This window comes from Myotis brandtii, unplaced genomic scaffold (assembly GCF_000412655.1).
Source record: "Myotis brandtii unplaced genomic scaffold, ASM41265v1 scaffold1188, whole genome shotgun sequence".
In the NCBI taxonomy this organism is placed as follows: Eukaryota; Metazoa; Chordata; class Mammalia; order Chiroptera; family Vespertilionidae; genus Myotis; species Myotis brandtii.
This window is the reverse complement of record NW_005354126.1, coordinates 55,280-65,557: the sequence shown is the minus strand read 5'-3', so window position 1 is coordinate 65,557 and position 10,278 is coordinate 55,280. Positions and strand designations below refer to the sequence as shown.

Sequence of the window (10,278 nt, the reverse complement as noted above, 5' to 3'; positions counted from 1 at the left end):
TTTTTTTTTTTTTTTTTGGCATTCTCACTAAGACCCTTGAAGGTCTCACTAAGTTCCTCAGAGGTTTCTAAAAGATTCTTGAGTAATCTTATAACTGTGGTTTTGAACTCTATATCCAGTAGTTTCCTTTCTTCCATTTCTTTCATTTGTGACATGTTTCTTTGTTTCCACATTTGGCTGCTTCCCTGTGTTTGTGTCTATGTATTGGGTAGCTGCTAAGTCTCCTTGAGTTGATAGAGTGACCTTATGTGTTAGGTGTCTATAGGGCCCAGTGGCTCAGTCTCCCCTTCACCTGAGTTAGACTCTCTTGGTGCACACCTTTGCGGGCTGTGTGCACAGTCTTGTTGTAGTTGAGCCTTGATTGCTGTTGGTATCACTGGGAGGAATTGACCTCCGGGCCAGTTGGCTGTGGGGACCAGTTGTGACTACAGAGGGAGAGCTGCTGTGCAGGAGACACCCTTATGGGGCAGGACTTGCTTCAGTGGAGCTTTGGTGATCACTGAATCTGCCCCTTGAGTGTGTCACTTATGGATGTGAAGAGTTGTAATTTGGTATGGTCTTACACTGACCACAGGGTACACTGGCTCTTGGATCTTCAAGGAGGTGCAAAGTCAGCCACTGCCTGGGGTCACCCAGCAGGAGCTACAGCAAGATCTGCAGATTCCTCCTCTCTGTATTGGGTTTAGAAGTGCCCAGACGAAGCCCATCTGTGAAGCAAAGCAAGCTGGTGCTGGAGCTGGTCTTGGGCCTTTTATTGGTAGTTTTGGGGTTCCCTGACCCAGTTGCAGCTTGTTTGACAGGTTTTAGTCAGAGAAAGGACAAGCCATTCATATGCAAAAGCTGCTGCACACAGATTGTGTGGGGTTGTAAATTGGGTGGGGCAGGATCTCAGGGAATCTCCAGGGCGGAGCAAACAAAAATGGCTGCCAGTCAGCTCTGTACCAGGGAGGTCCTGGCACAGGAACAATGACCGCTGCAACAACCTCCGTCTGAAAAAAAAGCTGCCCCCACGTCCATGCCCCAATGCAAGACAGTCCAGTTTCTCCCCAAATGTATCTGGGTCCCCCAGAGCCTCTCTTGGCTCTGGAGCTCATAGCAAGTGGGAGCTTGTAAATTCAGTTCATGGTGCCAGCCTTTTAAGAGGAGCAGTTGGGTCTCCAGCAGCCTGTGTGTCACTCAGCCCCAATCCACACTTGTTTTTACAGTCTTTAGTTCTTATGACCAGTACAGACTTCTTCCCCCAGCTCTGGCACCCTGGGCTGGGGGTCTGGTGTAGGCCTGGGCCCCCTCGCTCCTCTGGGTAGCCTCTGCAATGGCGATCTCCCTCCCGATAAAAAAGCAGCACACCTGGGTGTCAGCCCAGCCCATTCCGCACCTCCACACCTGCTACAAATCTCAATGTGCTTTCTTCTTTACCTCTCTAATTGTAATATTTCCACTTAGCCAGCTTTCCCATGGTTCTGGATGATAGTTCTTCTGGATTTTAGTTGTAATTTTGATATGGTTGTGGGACGCAGCAAGTACAGGCATTTACCTATGCCGCCATATTGGTTCTTCATTGTACCATGTCTTTTTATTGGAGTATTTAATCCATTTGCACTGAAAATAATTATATATATATACTAGGGGCCTGGTGCATGAAATTCATGCAAGGGGGGGGAGTCCCCTCAACCCAATGTGCACACTCTGTCATGTTCCGGGACCCCGGCTGCTCCAGGCCTAGGTGCGGGCCTACAGGCTTGGGGTGGCCTGGATCCTGAGGATGCCTGTCCCGGGGACACAGGCCTGTTGGCGCCGGCACGTGCGCAAGTGGCCACGAAGCAAGAACCTCCGTCGGTGCCTGTGCACACACTCCAGCCAGGCGGGAGCTTCCCCAGCATCCACGTGCGTCACCCTGCCCCCAGCTCCTCGGAGCCTGCGCGAGCGCACCAGCCAGGCAAGAGCTTCCCCCACCCCGACCCCAACTCCCTGGAGTCTGCATGTGCCACCCTGCCCCCGTCTCCGCAGCACCTGTGCACGCGCAAGCAGCCACAGTGCCGGAACTTCCCCCACATCACCATGGTGATGTGGGGGAAGTACCTGCCCCGTGCCTGTGTATGCAAATTAACCCACCATCTTTGTTGGGTTAATTTGCATACTCACTCCTCATTGGCTAGTGGCATGGCTTATGGGCATCGCAGAGGGACAGTTAATTTGCATGTTTCTCTTTTATAGAGAGAGATTGCCATTTTATTATTTATACTTTTTAAAATTTTTAGCTTAAAGAAAACCCTATAACATTTCTTCATTTCTTGTAATACTAGACTGGTGGTTATGAACTTCATTAGTTTTTTCTTGTCTTGGGAACTCTTTATCTGTACTTTGATTCTAAATGATAGCTTTGCTAGGTAGAGTAATCTTAGTTGTAGATCCTTGATTTTCATCACTGAATATTTTGTGTGAATCCATTCTGACTTACAGAGTTTCTGTTGAGAAATCAGCTGATAGTCTTATTGGAGCTCCCTTGTAAGTAACTAACTGCTTTTCTTTTACTGCTCTTATGCTAACAATAAAATTTCAAGAGAAAAAACATCATTTTGCAATTATAACAAAAAGAATAAAATATCCAGGAATAAGTTTAGCAAAGAATGAGAAGGGCATATATACTGAAAACTATGAAGCATTATTAAAAGAGGTGGAAAAAGACACAATGAAATGAAAAGATATTCTATGTTCAAGGATTAGAGGAATCAACATAGTGAAAATGTTCATATTACCCAAAGTAATACAGATATTTACTACAAACCCAAAAAAGTCCCAATGTAATAAATGAAACAAAAATTACCAGATTTATATGTAACCACAAAAGACCCTGAAAAGCCAAAGCATTCCTGAGAAAAAAGAACAAATCCAGAGGTATACCACCACCTGACTTTGAGCACAGATAATAAAAACAACAAAATGGACACACAGACGAATGGAACAGAATTGAGAACCCAGAAATAAACCTACATGTCTATGGGTGCTGGGGCTGACCTACAAACTCCAAAGTTTTAAGTTACCAAAGACTTTGGAAAACTATGTGTAGGCATATATAATTACCCTGAAAAAGCTTTGTCATATACCCTTCATTTTTGTTATATTTATTTTGCCTTAACAACTTTGAGATTTTAAAGCCAATTATTATGACCCAATGCATTTTCTTGGAAAATTTTGTAACAGGGATAACTCACCAGCTTTCAATGGATTTAATGTGAAAGTACTATTTTTTATATATTTTATTGATTTCAGAGATGAAGCGAGAGGGAGAGAGAGTTAGAAAAATCAATGATGAAAGAGAACCATCGATCAGCTGCCTCCTGTATGTCCCACACTGGGGATCAAGCCCATAACCCAGGCATGCATCCTGACTGGGAATCAAACTGTGATCTCCTGGTCCATAGGTCAACACCCACCTACTGAGCCATGCCAGCCAGGTGGGAGTATTATTTTTTATTTTTTAATATATATTTTTATTGATTTCAGAGAGGAAGGGAGAGGGAGAGAGAGATAGAAACATCAATGTTGAGAGAGAATCATTGATCGGCTGCCTCTTACATGCCCCATACTGGAGATCGAGCCCGCAACCCGGGCATGTGACCTTAACCAGAATCAAACCCGGGACCCTTCAGTCGGCAGGCCAATGCTCTATCCACTGAGCCAAACCAGCTAGGGGTATTTTTTATTTTATATTTTTTACACAAAATGGGAGTGGCCCTCTACTGCTATTTCTGCAGCCTGCTGGAAGGCACTTCCACAGGTCTAATCTTCCTAGGAAACAGATTTGGGGGTTTAGAAGATTTTATTTCCCATAGTTTTTCTTTCTGAGTAGACTAACAACATGAAATCTTGCATATAAGAAGAGATCTTAAAAACAGAAACAAAAAAAACCCTATAGAAAATAAATGAGTACTCATAAAAGGGTGGACTGGGACATTAGCCTTAGAATCTTATCTCACACAAACCCAGAACAGCAAATGGGTTCTGAGTGGCACAAAGCCAAAACAGCAGAGACAGAGGATTCCCTATGTTCATAAAACTGCAAAAAACAAACTAAGTCCCTCAAAGGTAAGAAAACAAGCAAAGAACATCAATAACCAAGTTACATTACAGACAGACAAGAACTTTCACTAGCTAAGAGTTTCCAGTGGCTGATGCCTTGAGAGGGAGAACAGGAAGGGTCCCCAAGATTAAGAATTCTTGGCAGCTGCTGGGAAGTTCCTGCAATCCCTGCCACGGGTTAAGCCTGCTACAAGTATCTGGGGCCCCTAGCAAAGTGAAATATGCCCCATCGTTAAACAAATTAAACCAAACAACAAAGACACAAAACAACAATCAACAGAGACACTCTATGTACAATATTTACAGGCATGCAAAATCCACAGACAAGACTTAATAAATCAGAGTCCTTTTCATGGATCTTTCAGATGTCTTATAATGCCTGGGACTTACAGCCAGAATGTGGCCCAGGGAGCTCCCAGGTGAGGTCACCAGTGAACACCCACAAACAGCCTATTGTTCACAGATCTCATCATATTCTGCTCTCCATAGCAAATATTGACTGGTGTCTAAAGTCTTTTTAGCCAAAATGTGCCAGACCTAAAGTGTCCTATGAAAATTTTCAGACAAAGTATTAAGGAGTCCTTTTATAAATGGACTGTTAGCCCCATTTTCTCTAATACTTTTCTTTATTTCTTTAAATAAAGAGAGTGGCTCATGAATCCTATTACCTTGCTGATTTTGCAAAACTAGGCAAGCCAAAAGCTCTCTTAACATACCTTGCCTGACACATGATCCCATAACTGAGGATCTAGTTGATGTGACTTCCCACACTGGAGGTGGAGGATCAGGGGCCTTAGGTATTCCAGGCTTTACAGGCTCTACTTCAGGAGGAGGGGGCGGTGATAAATCCTCCTGGCATTCTGTATGCTTTTGATCCTCAATATGAAGTGGGCATAGTGCGGCTGGAACAAGAGCCCACATAGTTAATGACAACAAGGGTACTCGTTTTCCTTGGGCCTGATTTCTCTTTAAATTCCTGCCTACTTGTTCCCAGAGATCCAGTTCTAATTTTTCTGCATCAGGGAACCAAGGATTATAAATTATAACAGTGTGTGACAGGCCCTTTAATAGTTCTTGTGTAACTGAGGCACTATTTGCTTTTAATAACTTATTTTATTTTATTTTTTTAATATATTTTATTGATTTTTTACAGAGAGGAAGGGAGAGGGATAGAGAGTTAGAAACATCGATGAGAGAGAAACATCGATCAGCTGCCTCCTGCACACTCCCCACTGGGGATGTGCCCGCAACCAAGGTACATGCCCTTGACCGGAATCGAACCTGGGACCCTTGAGTCCGCAGGCCGACGCTCTATCCACTGAGCCAAACCGATTAGGGCGTGCTTTTAATAACTTTTTAAGTAACAGAGAAATCTGTTACTTGGTGGACAGCTGCTGTCCTATTGTGAAACCTTAGCTGAAAAACATACCCTCGAACTTGGAAATCCCAAGCGGGCTCCAGTGACTTACTGCACAGTTACTTTCATTTTTTTCTTCATTTTCAAGGTTTCTGCTGCATCTCGTTGCATTCCTTGGTCCTCACACAGGAAAGCACTTAGTTGGGGCTGAGCAGCAGACCCTGAGCGATGGATGAATGATTACTCTGACACAATGTTTGCTGTGGACGAGAGGGATAAGGGACTGCCTGGCTAAAGGAACCAGAAACACTTGATCACCTGCCTCTTTAGGCTTTTATTGTAACAGCCATTTGAGATAAATGTTATCTTTTAGATACGATCAGTAGGGTAAGTATTATTGGGAGGACATGTGTGTCTGCAGTGTCCTTTAAGCAAGGACACCTAAAGATTAAACATAAAGATTCCAGAAAACATCCAGGGGCTCAGATTTGTTTGGAAAAGATTTGTTTATTTTCTCCTTAGTTTCCATTGCCCTAGGACAGCGGTTCTCAACCTGTGGGTCGCGACCCCTTTGGGGGTCAAACGACCCTTTCACGGGGATCGCCTAAGACCATCGGAAAACACATATTTTCCGATGGTCTTAGGAACCGAGACACTGCTCCTCTGTCTCCAGGCGGGTCCGCCCACATGCAGATACGCCCACATACGAGTACCTGGCGTGATGACATCATCGCGCCAACCCCATCACATACATCCTGTACAAATACAGGTGTATGTGACAGGTTTGGCGCCATAATGTACTTATGCGGACCAATCACACATGTGTAGAGAGCAGCTACTGTGTAGAAAGCAGCTGCTGTGTTGAAAGCAGCTACTCTGTTAAAAGCAGCTACTGTGTTGAAAGCAGCAGTATTGGAGGTAAAACAACACTTCATGAATTATAATTACTGGGTAAATGTAAAATCATGTACTGTAAAATCATCAACTACTGCAAAAAAAAATATCTGTACCATGGGAACTTAATCTGGATGCTGATCAGTCATTTTTTATTTTCAGCTGTGGTTGATGTGAATACTGCCCCCTTGTGATAGTAACAGGTATGTAAAAAAAAAAAAACCAACACAGAGAATGGTAAATCATAGGAAACTTTAATGAACTGTATTGACTGAACTATGCCATGTATCATCTTTTGTACTATTAAAGCTATTGTTATATATTATTTTCATTAGCAAACCATCCCATGACAATGGATCGTGTAGAGAAGAACGTTAAAAAAAGAAAATATAGTGAGGATTTTTTACAGTATGGTTTTACCTCAATAATTACAGCAGGAATTGAGAAACCGCAATGTATTATTTGTTGTGAAGTTCTATCAGCTGAATCTATGAAGCCGAACAAACTAAAACACCATTTTGATGGCAAGGATCCAAGCTTTGACAGCAAGGATACCAACTATTTTAGAAGTAAAGCTGATGGACTCAAGAAAGCCAGCCTTGACACTGGTGGCAAGTACCACAAACAAAACATAGCAGCCGTTGAAGCTTCATATTTGGTGGCATTCAGAATCGCCAGAGCTATGAAACCTCACACCATTGCTGAGGATTTACTGTTGCCAGCGGCCAAAGACATTGTTCGAGTTATGATCAGAGACGAATTTGTTACGAAATTGAGTGCAATTTCCTTATCTAACGACACTGTCTGCAGAAGAATAGATGACATGTCTGCTGATATTCTTGATCAGGTAATCCAGGAAATTAAATCTGTTGCCTGTCCCCATACACAAAAATTAATTCAAAATGTATCAAAGGCCTAAATACAAGACCTGAAACAATAAATTACATAAAAGAAAACATAGGCATTAAATTTAAGGGCATTGGTCTTAGAAAAGAGTCAATTAATTTGTCCCTAAAGGCAAGGAAAGTAAAGGTAAAAATAAATAAATGGCATTATATCAAACTAAAATCTTCTGCGCAGCAAAAGAAACAGTCAGCAAAACAAAAAGGCAACCAACCAAATGAGATAAGATACTTTCAAACAACAGCTCTGACAAGGAGTTAAGATCCAAACTATATTAAAAAACACACACACACACGCATAAACTCTAAAAAAAAACAAATAATCTAATTAAAATAGGCAGAGGACCTAAGCAGACATACAAATGGCCAAGACATTCATGAAAAGATGCCCAACTTCTATACCTATTAGGGAAATGCAAATCAAAACTTCCATGACATACCACCACCCACATATTAGAATAGCTATTATCAACAAGACAAGTAATAGCAAGAATAGTAGAGTTTGTGGAGAAAAATGAACTCTCATTCATTTCTGGTGGGAATGTAAACTAGTATAGCCACTATGGAAAACAGTATGGAGGTTCCTCAATATATTAAGAATAAAGTTACCATATAACACAGCAAACTGCTCTTCTGGGTATCTACCCAAAATTTTTGAAAATATTCATTAGCAAAGATATATGCACCCTTATGTTTATTACAGCATTATTCACAATGGCCAAACATTGGAAACAACCAAAGTATCCTTAGATAAATTTGATAAAGAAGATGTGATACATATATAATAGAATACTACTCAGCCATAAGAAAAGATGAATACTGCCATGTGGGACAACATAGCTGGACCTTGAGAATATCATGCTAGGTAAAATGTCAGACAGAAAAAGTTAAGAATCATATGATTTCACTCATATGTGAGATATAGAACCGAAAACAACAAATGAACAAACAAGACAAACAAATGAAAACTCATAGACACAGACAACAGTATGGTGGTTCTTGGAAGGAAGGAGGTAGGAGAGCAGTAAAGGGGAGTCAAATATATGGTGAAAGACGTTGAATTTGGGTGGTGGGTACACAATGCAATAGAAATGTACACAGACAATAGTGCACTGAAGACCTGGGGTGGGGAAGGGGCTGGGTGGAGATGGGCAAAGGTGGTAGGAAATGGGGGACATCTGTAATATTGTCAACAATAAAACATTTTTAAGTGTACACTTGAACTTATATGATCTTATTAATCAACATCACCCCAATAAATTTAATTTAAGAGAAAGTAAAAAAAATCTTTCTTTTAAAAATTTGGCATATAACTTATGATGTCTTTCCTCCTTTCTTTCTTTCTTTCTTTCTTTCTTTCTTTCTTTCTTTCTTTCTTTCTTTCTTTCTTTCTTTTAGGTTATAAAAATAACATCAACTTTCATTTGGGCTCTTTCTTCCTTTCTCTTTCTCTCTCTCTCTCTCTCTCTCTCTCTCTCTCTCTCTCTCTCTCTCTCTCTCTCTTTCTTTCCTATTTAAAGCATTACATATAGTATTGCATATGTCTCCTTCCCCGCCCTCATTAATCTCCCCCCATCCAACTCCACACCCCAGCACATGCCCTCAACCACCTAGTGTCTGTGTCTATTGGTTATGATTATATGCATGCATACAAGTCCTTTGGTTAAACTTTTATGCCCCCACTCCTTCCCACTGAAGTTTGTCAGTCTGTTTGATGCTTTTCTGTCTGTGGATGTATTTTTGTTCATCAGTTTATGTTGTTCATTATATTCCACAAATGAGTGAGATAATGTGATATCTATCTTTCTCTGATTGGCTTATTTCGCTTAGTATAATGTTCTCCAGGTCCATCCATGCTGTTGTGAATGGTAAGAGTTCTTTCTTTTTTACAGCAGCATAGTATTCCATTGTGTAGATGTACCACTGTTTTTTAATCCACTGATTAGCAGATGGGCATTTAGGGTGCTTCCAAATTTTAGCTATTGTAAATTGTGCTCCTATGAGCATAGGGGTGCATATGTACTTTTTGATTGGTGTTTCTGGTTTCTTTGGATATATTCCTAGGATTAGGATTACTGGGTCAAATGGTAGTTCCATTTTTAATTTTTTGAGGAAACCTCATTCTGTTTTCCACAGTGCCTGCACCAGCCTTTATTTCCACCAGCAGTGCAAAAGGGTTCCATTTCTCCACATCCTCGCCAGCACTTTTCATTTGTTCATTTCTTGATGATAGCCACTCTGGCAGGTGTGAGATGATATCTCATTATAATTTTATTTGCATCTCTCAGATGACTAGTGACTTTGAGCATGTTTTCATATGTCTGTTGGCCTTCTATATGTCCACTTTTGAAAGGTGTCTGTTTAAGTCCTTTGCCCATTTTTTTTGATTGGATTGCTTATTTTCTTTTTGTTAAGATGTATGATTTTCCTATAAATTTTGGAAATTAGGCCCTTATCAGAGATAACATTGGCAAATATGTTCTCCCATGCAGTGGGCTTTCTTGATGCTTTATTGATGGTTTCTTTGCTGTGCAGAAGCTTTTCGTTTTGATGCAGTCTCATTTGTTTATTTTCTCCTTAGTTTCCATTGGCATAGGAGCTGTGTCGGTAATTACATTGCTACGACATATGTCTAATATTTTGCTACATCAAGATTCTTCTAAGACTTTTATGGCTTCCCATCTTACATTTAAGTCTTTTACCTATTTTGAGTTTATTTTTGTGTTTGCTGTAAGTTGGCTGTCTATTTTCATTTTCTTACATGTATCTGACCAATTTTCCCAACATCATTTATTGAAGAGACTAGTGGCCTGGTGCACAAAATTTGTGCATGGAGGGGGGTGTCCCTCAGCCTGGCCTCCACCCTCTTCAATCTGGGACCCCTCAAAGGATGTCCTGCTGGTTTACAGAGATAGGGCCTAAACCGGCAGTTGGACATTCCTCTCACAATCCGGACTGCTGGCTCCTAACCACTCACCTGCCTGATTGCCCTAACCAACTGACCCCCACTGCCGGCCTGCTCACCCCCAAATGCCCCCTGTGCCA

General features: G+C 41.4%; 1 pseudogene; it reads right to left on the bottom strand.

Moving 5' to 3' along the window:
- The window catches only part of LOC102257548, a 32,941-nt pseudogene extending 26,773 nt beyond the window's left edge, over positions 1-6,168 (bottom strand).
- Between the last annotated feature and the right edge of the window lie 4,110 nt (positions 6,169-10,278).